We start from the raw sequence: 7,351 nt of genomic DNA, 5'->3' as shown, positions 1-7,351 counted from the left end.
AAAAAAAAAAAAAATGCTAAGAATGTATATGCTATAACAGTCTCATTGATCTGGAATATCTATACTCAATTTATAAATGTGGTTTTGATGAAATTGCCTTTTAAACTTTCATGAATTCATACTTAGTGTTTTCTTCCGCTTAGGTCTCCCCAAGAGCAACTAATTTTGTCTACAATACGTAATTTTTTCTGTCATGAAAGTGACAAACATGACCTTTTGGGTTTGTGTGTGAGCACCAAATATTAGCTGTGATTTCAAGAAGCAAAAGTACCTTGGAAATAGACCTACACTTTTGTAGCACCAAAAACTGCCTTTGTAACTCCTCTCCTGTGTGAGGTTATATATGGTGGTGCATGTTCGCTCTGAGCATCCTCTCTCTCTCTGTGCGGCTGCCCTCAGCATTTCATTTCAGGAACTGGGTACAACGCTCTCGCACACAGTGATCTCTGTCTCTGGGAGAGAGCAGGTGTCCTGCACACTCAGCTACTGTGCTTGAGCAACAGTACTGGCTTGGCAATCCGTAGAGCAGCTGAAATGGGCTTGGCGAGCACAGTGCCTTCAGAAGAATGTTAAGTGAAAGTTAATCACACTTTAAAAGATCACTTATGCTTCTTTTTGGCCTATGGTGTTAATTAGATTTGTTTTCAGTAAGTACTTGAGTGTGAAAAAGAAGCCAGGTTCAGTGGTATCACTGTGTTCTCTTTACCTCTGCGTCCCGACCTGATCACCTGACCAGCGTGCACTAGTGCAGCACAGCTGTTCCTTGACCTTGCTTCCTTGCTAGATTTGTAGCTTCAGGCTTGCTGCTTTTTCTGTCCAGAAACAATTGACCTTTTGAGAGGGAGAGGTGAAAGTGTGGTGGTGGTGGAATCTGTACAGTTCTTTATTTGGTTTGACAGATTATAGGGAAACTTTTAGTCCTCAATTAAGAAAAGAATTAAGTATATCAGTTGTTATAATTAGTTAGATTGCTAAATTCTACTCTGGATAAATACAAGCAATGTTTTTAAACTTCAAAAATATTGATGCAAAGTGTCTGTTAACTCAGATACACCTAAACTATAAGGCCTATTTTATTGTGAATTAAATATTTCTATTTTGATTAAATATTTTATATGTTAATATATGCCTTTCAGCAAATAACTTTAATAACCACAACAGACGCTCAAATTATAAAAACAACAGAGGAAACAAAAACTGTCTGGCATGTAAAATCAACTTTAATGTGATTATTAACTGCAGGTTTTCTAAATTAAGGTCAGGGAGCCTCAGATTTCTTGCTTGTGAAGTAATATTATTCTATTGCCCAAAAGGATGTAAACTGATTCTGCTTTTCTTCATCACCACTAATCTCTTGCATTCTGGTTGTGATAACAGACTGATTGGAGATTTTCTGCTCGCTAAAAAAAGCCCAAGTAGGCAGCAAAACAAAAGACAGGTGGCTGGATTTAAGCAGACTTTTGTAATTAGCTTAGTGTTTTAGTATGTATAGTTAGATAAGCAGCACACTAAACCAGTGAAAAGAAGAATAAAATAAAAATCCCAGTTTGATTTTACACCTCTGCAAACACCTTTTGGGAAGATTTACATACTGTTGTTTTAGAGACCCACAAGTGGCTTGCTAAATTGAAAATAAGCTTTATAGTTTATTAGTGAATTAAATGTATAGTTATTATTTTGGCAGATGTGTTAGAATTACTTTTAGAGTCAGACTAACCCCACTCAAAGTTGTAAAAGTGACAGGGATCATTGTCCTTTCAGTTTTCTGCCTTAGTACTCAGTGGCCCTTTACTAGGGTCCTACTCTAACAAGCAGTGGCCTCAGTCTGACCTCATACTACTCTCTTACTTTCACACCTCACAGCCTTCGAAGTCATTGGGATTTTAGAAAGGAATGAGTGCTTTTCCCTGTTCTCCTTGCTTGCTAGATGAGGCAGTAGCTAGTCTGATTGATAGAGTTTCCAATGAAAATCTTCAGGTTCTTTTCCCAGGATATGAATGATTGGCGTAGGCTTTATAAACAAACTGATTGCCAGTTTGAAGGAGAGAGAAAACAGTACTATTTTGAGATAGTAAAACTTCGTGTTTATCAGATGAAACCACATAATTAATTTTTCCATTGGCCTGGTTGGAGTTCTGCTATATGTATATAATGTGATTAATGCAGATGTTTCTGTCCTCCATTTTATTTTTTTTTAATTATTTATTTATTTATTACATTTATTTATTGTGTGTGTGTGTGGCCAGCTCAGCCCACCAGGGGGCGAGGCTGGCTGGCATGTGGTGCTGAAGGATCGAACCGCGGTCCTTGTGCTTTGCCAAGCTTGTTCCAAGTAGCTGCTTTAGACCACTGAGCCATCTCTCCAGCCCCTGTCCTCCATTTTAATAAGACCTATTATTTACCTATTTATTTTAATTTTAGTCATTAATATGAAATAGGCATATATTATGGCGAGAAAGTTTTCTTCACTTTGTTTTCATTTCTAGTTTATGACAGTTATTTTCAGGAATAGTGTGAAATTTTAACTGTTTCTTTAGCATTTCTTTAAAATCTTTAAAGAAATATTTCTTTAAAATAATTTTTCCATATGACCTAATAAAAAGGTCATATGAGAAAATTGTTATCAAAACCCTTTCTTTGCATTTCCAGGATAAACTTTACTTGATCATATAAAATTACTCTTTTAATGAACAAGTGGATTTAACGTATTAATTTATTTAAGGTTGTTGCTTTGTCTGGGGATATAGCTCAGTGGCACAGCACCTGCCTGGCAAGCATGAGGTCATGAGCTTGATTCTTAGTACCACCACAAAAGAAAAGGTTGTTTTCATATACATAAGTGAGAATATAGAATTTCTGGTTTTACTAGTTGGCTATCTTTAGATAGGGCTATAGCAGCTTTCAAGAATGTGTTCATCTTTGCTTGCTAAAATTAGTTCACTATGCCAGCCTTCGGCCATCTTGAAAATCAAGAGGATATCAAATTCATAAAACAAAGCACAGGGTGCCATGAAGAAAAATCAGAACAAAAATTAGTATCAAAAACAAAAGTAAGGGCCAGAGAGATGGCTCAGTGGAATAAGTGCTTGCCTGGCAAGCTCAAGGGCCTGAGTTCAATCCCTGGTTCCGCCAAAAAAAAAGGGGGCCAGGGAGATGGCTCAGTAGAATAAGCGCTTCCCTGGCAAGCGCAAGGACCTGAGTTCAATCTCCGGTTCCAAAAGAAAAAAAAAAAAAAAAAAAAGTAGCCAAGTGTGGTGACACACCCCTGTAGTACCAGCTCTTGGGAGGTTGAGGCAGGTACAAGTTCAAAGCCAGCTGGGCTACATAATGAGTTCATAAGCTAGCTCTACACAGGAGACCTTGTGTCCAAAAAAAAAATGTACAATGGTTGAAATGTATCACTATGAAAATCTTAAGAGCAGAATAAAAAGAAATTGGTATTTAAACATTATAGAAAAGATAAAATACAGGCAGTCAAGAGGCCCAAATCTGACTAGGGGATGCAGAGAGATGGAAAAAGCTTAGAGGCAAATATTATTATAGCTTTCCAGAATGTAGGAACATCTGAGACCAATTTTAAGGACTTTCCAAAATTAAGTGATACATGTAGAAAATATCCTGGGAAAATATATTAACACTGAGAATACTTAGATTGTTAAAATTTCTGTGGAGATCCAGAGAGATAGCTTGGTGGTCTACGCGCATACTTAGGCAAGCACAAGACCCAGGTTTGATCCCTGGTACTACATGCCATGCTGAGCTGGCCACCAAAACCAGGTATGGTACCATATGCATGTAATCCCAGCACTGGGACGGCTGAGACAGGAGTATCACTGTGAATCCAAGCTGTATAGCAAGACCCTGTACCAAATAAATACACAAATAAAAGATTAAAGAACATTCTTTGAGGGGCTGGTGAGATGGCTCAGTGGTCTAAAGCACCTACTTAGAACAAGCTTAGCAAAGCACAGGGACCACGGTTCAATCCCCCAGCCCCACATGCCAGCCAGCCCCACCCCCTGGTGGACTGAGCTGGCCACACACACACACACACACACACACACACACACACATAAATAAAATTAAAATAAAAAAATTAATAAAAAGAACATTCTTTGAGTAGCACAAGAAATGTGCTATTTACCAGGTCCCAGTTATGTAACAGATTGCATGATGGCGTCTTACATTGTAAACATATGTTATAGATGGGCTTTCAGTTTCCAACATCTACAGATTATGGAAGATTTTGGTACGTTGTTCCCCCAATTACATCTCTTCTTCTTCTTTAGTGATAGATTTGTAGTCAAGCTCCTATGCACCCAACAACACAGCCTCCCTACCTCTGATACGGCCTCATCACTAATTCGTTTTAGAGGAGGATAATGGAAGTCATGTGTTCAGAAGAGCTCTGACTCATTTTTCCCTTCCACTGAGGTGGAAATCTAATTGTCTGCAACTAAGCTGTACCATGGAGGCAGAGATGGTTGCGCTGAGGAGCTGTGGCGATATGTGATGAGAAGAACCAAGACGTGGTGGCAGGTGATGAATATGAGGAAAAGTATATCAGGCTCTGGAGGTAGAAAGTGAAAGCCGCCCCTTGAATAGGTTATCTAGGAAAGTCCCCTGAGACAAGTGAGTAGAGACACAAGGTCAGGGTGAGGCCAACTGATAACAAGTGTTATGGTCAGAAAGAGGAATGCACACAGCTTCGAGGAAGGGGTGCTCAGGAGAGAGAATTGGGAAAAAAGGCAGCATGGCCTGAGAAGGAGTGCCAGAGGGGCTAACAGATGAGATTGGGATATAAAGGATCTGTTGGTGAGGTAAAGACTGGCTTTCTTATGTGGGAAAGTGCCAGATGACTGTGAGCAGAGATGTGCAAGGATCACTCTGACTGCTTTGAAGAGAAGAAACTGGCAGGAAGGTGTGGAAGCACAAAGCAGGCCCAGGAGGAGGCTGTGTCTCCCTGTGTGAAACAGTATGGGAGAAGCAGGAAAGCCAGCTGAAGATGCTTGTTACTCAGCTATCTAACTGTAACATCCTGACTTTTCCAAGAACCATACACAGAAGTGATTGCTTGTGGGTATAAAGCATACTGTTTTTTCACCAAAACTATTTTTTAATCATAAAGAAATAAAAGGCTAAAAAAATGTTGCGATGCACACCTATACTCAGGAGGCTGAAGCAAGAGGATCACCTCAAGTTTGAGGCAAGCCTGGGCTACACAGTGAGCTCAAGACCAGCTTGAACTACAAAGCAAGACCCTTTCTGTAAAAACAAAACAAAACAATTCCCAATATTGGTGGCAAGGAGGAAAAAAGTGCTGTCTATGGTAGAGCACTTACCTAGCATATGCAAGGCCCTGGGTTCAATCCTAAAACTGCAAAAACAACAAAAAAGAAAGACAAGGTGTTGATCACTGCTTAAGCGGCAGGCTTCATTTACCTGAGAGCCACTCCTGACCTTTTTTTTTTTTTTTTTTTTTCCTGTATTTTATGGAAGGGTCTACAGGGTGTTCAGGATCTCACTACTAGATAGGACTCATAGTGATCCGCCTGTTTACAGCCTCCCAAGTGCTGGGATTACAAGCAGGCGCCACCACGCCCAGTCTCAGTCGCTGTCTCAGCGCACGCCTGCCGCTTAAGCAGTGATCAACACTGCTAATGATTTTGAAAGGGAAATAAAGAAACGCCCTGAAAAAGCAATTTAAAAGTCTGTCCCTGTGAGGCTTTGTGGTAGATGCCTGTAATCTTATCTCTTCTGGGGAGACTGATGCAAATTCTAGCCTCTCCTAGGAAAACTCAGCAACACCTTGTCTCCAGATGAAAAGGGCTGGAAATAAAGCTCAAGTCTGTACCTACTGTTGCTGTGAGCCAGTGCTCTTGCTTGTCAGTTTTCAGTTTCTTTTTTTCCTTTCTGGCTTCAGTACTCTTGACTTTTTTTTCTTCTCTTGCTGCCTTCTGTTTTCCCTCACTTTCTGTCTTCCAGATTAACCTTCCAACTGCTTCAGATTCACTGATCTATTTGATAAAATGGTCTGCTCCTTCCTTCGGCATGGTGGCAGCAACAACTAGGCCCCAGCTAGCAGTAGAGCATTCACTCTCTGTCTGAAATGCTGGCCAGACTATCTCTTTGACAAGGTTTCATTTTTCAGAGGAATTCATAAAACCACCTAGTTGTATTTTGTCCATTTCTGTTTTTCTCGTATCAAAGCTAATTTGAATGTTTGGCAAATGAGTGACAACTCCTTGTAGGCCCTTGACCAGAAGAAACCTTTCTTTTGCTCAGTTCTGTTGTCTTCCTTGGTGCATACCACTTAAGAGGAGCAAACAGCAGAGAGGAATGAGGTGCCCTCCTCACTTCTGGACTCCAAACCTTTGCACACCAGTATGGTGACAGATGCCACTGTCAGATGTAGCAGACACTGACACATACTGGGGGAAATGAAGTGCAAAGGCTCGGTTCTCAACCAAACTCATGCAGTGTGCAATTGATAATAAATAACTCAGGAAAAGCAGTGCAGAACCTGCTTCCATGAGAGATGAGGCCATGCTCCCAAGCTGTCAGGACACAGCCTATTTGGATTGTTCTTCTCTTGCTGGGGCCAATACTGATTTTTTAAAAAATTAAAGAATAAATAAACATAAGATACCTTTAAATTTTAAAAGCAATAGAAAAATAAATGAAATAAAAGCAATAGGGTCAGGAAGATACCTGCCTAGCAAGTACAAGGTACCTGCCTAGCAAGTACAGGATCCTGAGTTCAATTCCCAATACCAAAAATAAAATAAAGTTGCTTCCTTGTCCTAAAAATTTGGGAAACTATTAAGACAGGAGAAATATTGGCAGATATATGTTGGTTTGTTACAATAGTCCCAAGATAGATCAATAATATGTACAAAACTATACTGCTGTCTGGTAACAGAATATTTTCTCATAAATGACCATTTATCTATAGAGGTAATTAACCATTCAATGAAAGGCTCCTCCTTTTTTTTCTGTATTTTAGGGAAGGGCCTACAAGGTGTTCAGGGTCTCACTACTAGATCGGACTTGTAGTGATCCGCCTGTTTACAGCCTCCCAAGTACTGGGATTACAGGCATGTGCCACCACCCCCACTCTCAATTGCCATCTCAGTATGCCCCAGGGGTTGGGCCAGCACAGCAGGCCCAGGGATCTAACCCTGGGCCCGTGCGCCTGCTTGTAGGCATTTTAATCCGCTAAGCTATTTGCCTGGTCCTGGTCCCCCCTTTTTTAATGGTTAAGATGAATACAATAATTATCCTTTGTATTTGTCCAGACAAAATTCCAAGAAGTTTATTTTATTTTTATTTTTATTTTTTTATTTTTTTT

The 7,351-nt window shown here is 40.0% G+C and overlaps 1 protein-coding gene and 1 pseudogene across 1 annotated transcript in view; both read left to right on the top strand.

Moving 5' to 3' along the window:
- Dnajc1 (DnaJ heat shock protein family (Hsp40) member C1) overlaps nucleotides 1-7,351 on the top strand; it is a 198,853-nt gene that overhangs the window by 169,653 nt on the left and 21,849 nt on the right. The gene's annotated exons all lie outside the window — the stretch shown is intronic.
- LOC111813639 overlaps nucleotides 4,174-7,351 on the top strand; it is a 6,032-nt pseudogene continuing 2,854 nt past the window's right edge.

This window comes from Octodon degus, unplaced genomic scaffold (assembly GCF_000260255.1).
Source record: "Octodon degus isolate 3935 unplaced genomic scaffold, OctDeg1.0 scaffold00208, whole genome shotgun sequence".
Lineage (NCBI taxonomy): Eukaryota > Metazoa > Chordata > Mammalia > Rodentia > Octodontidae > Octodon > Octodon degus.
Note: the sequence above shows the minus strand (reverse complement) of the source record. Positions and strands in the feature narration are given on the sequence as shown.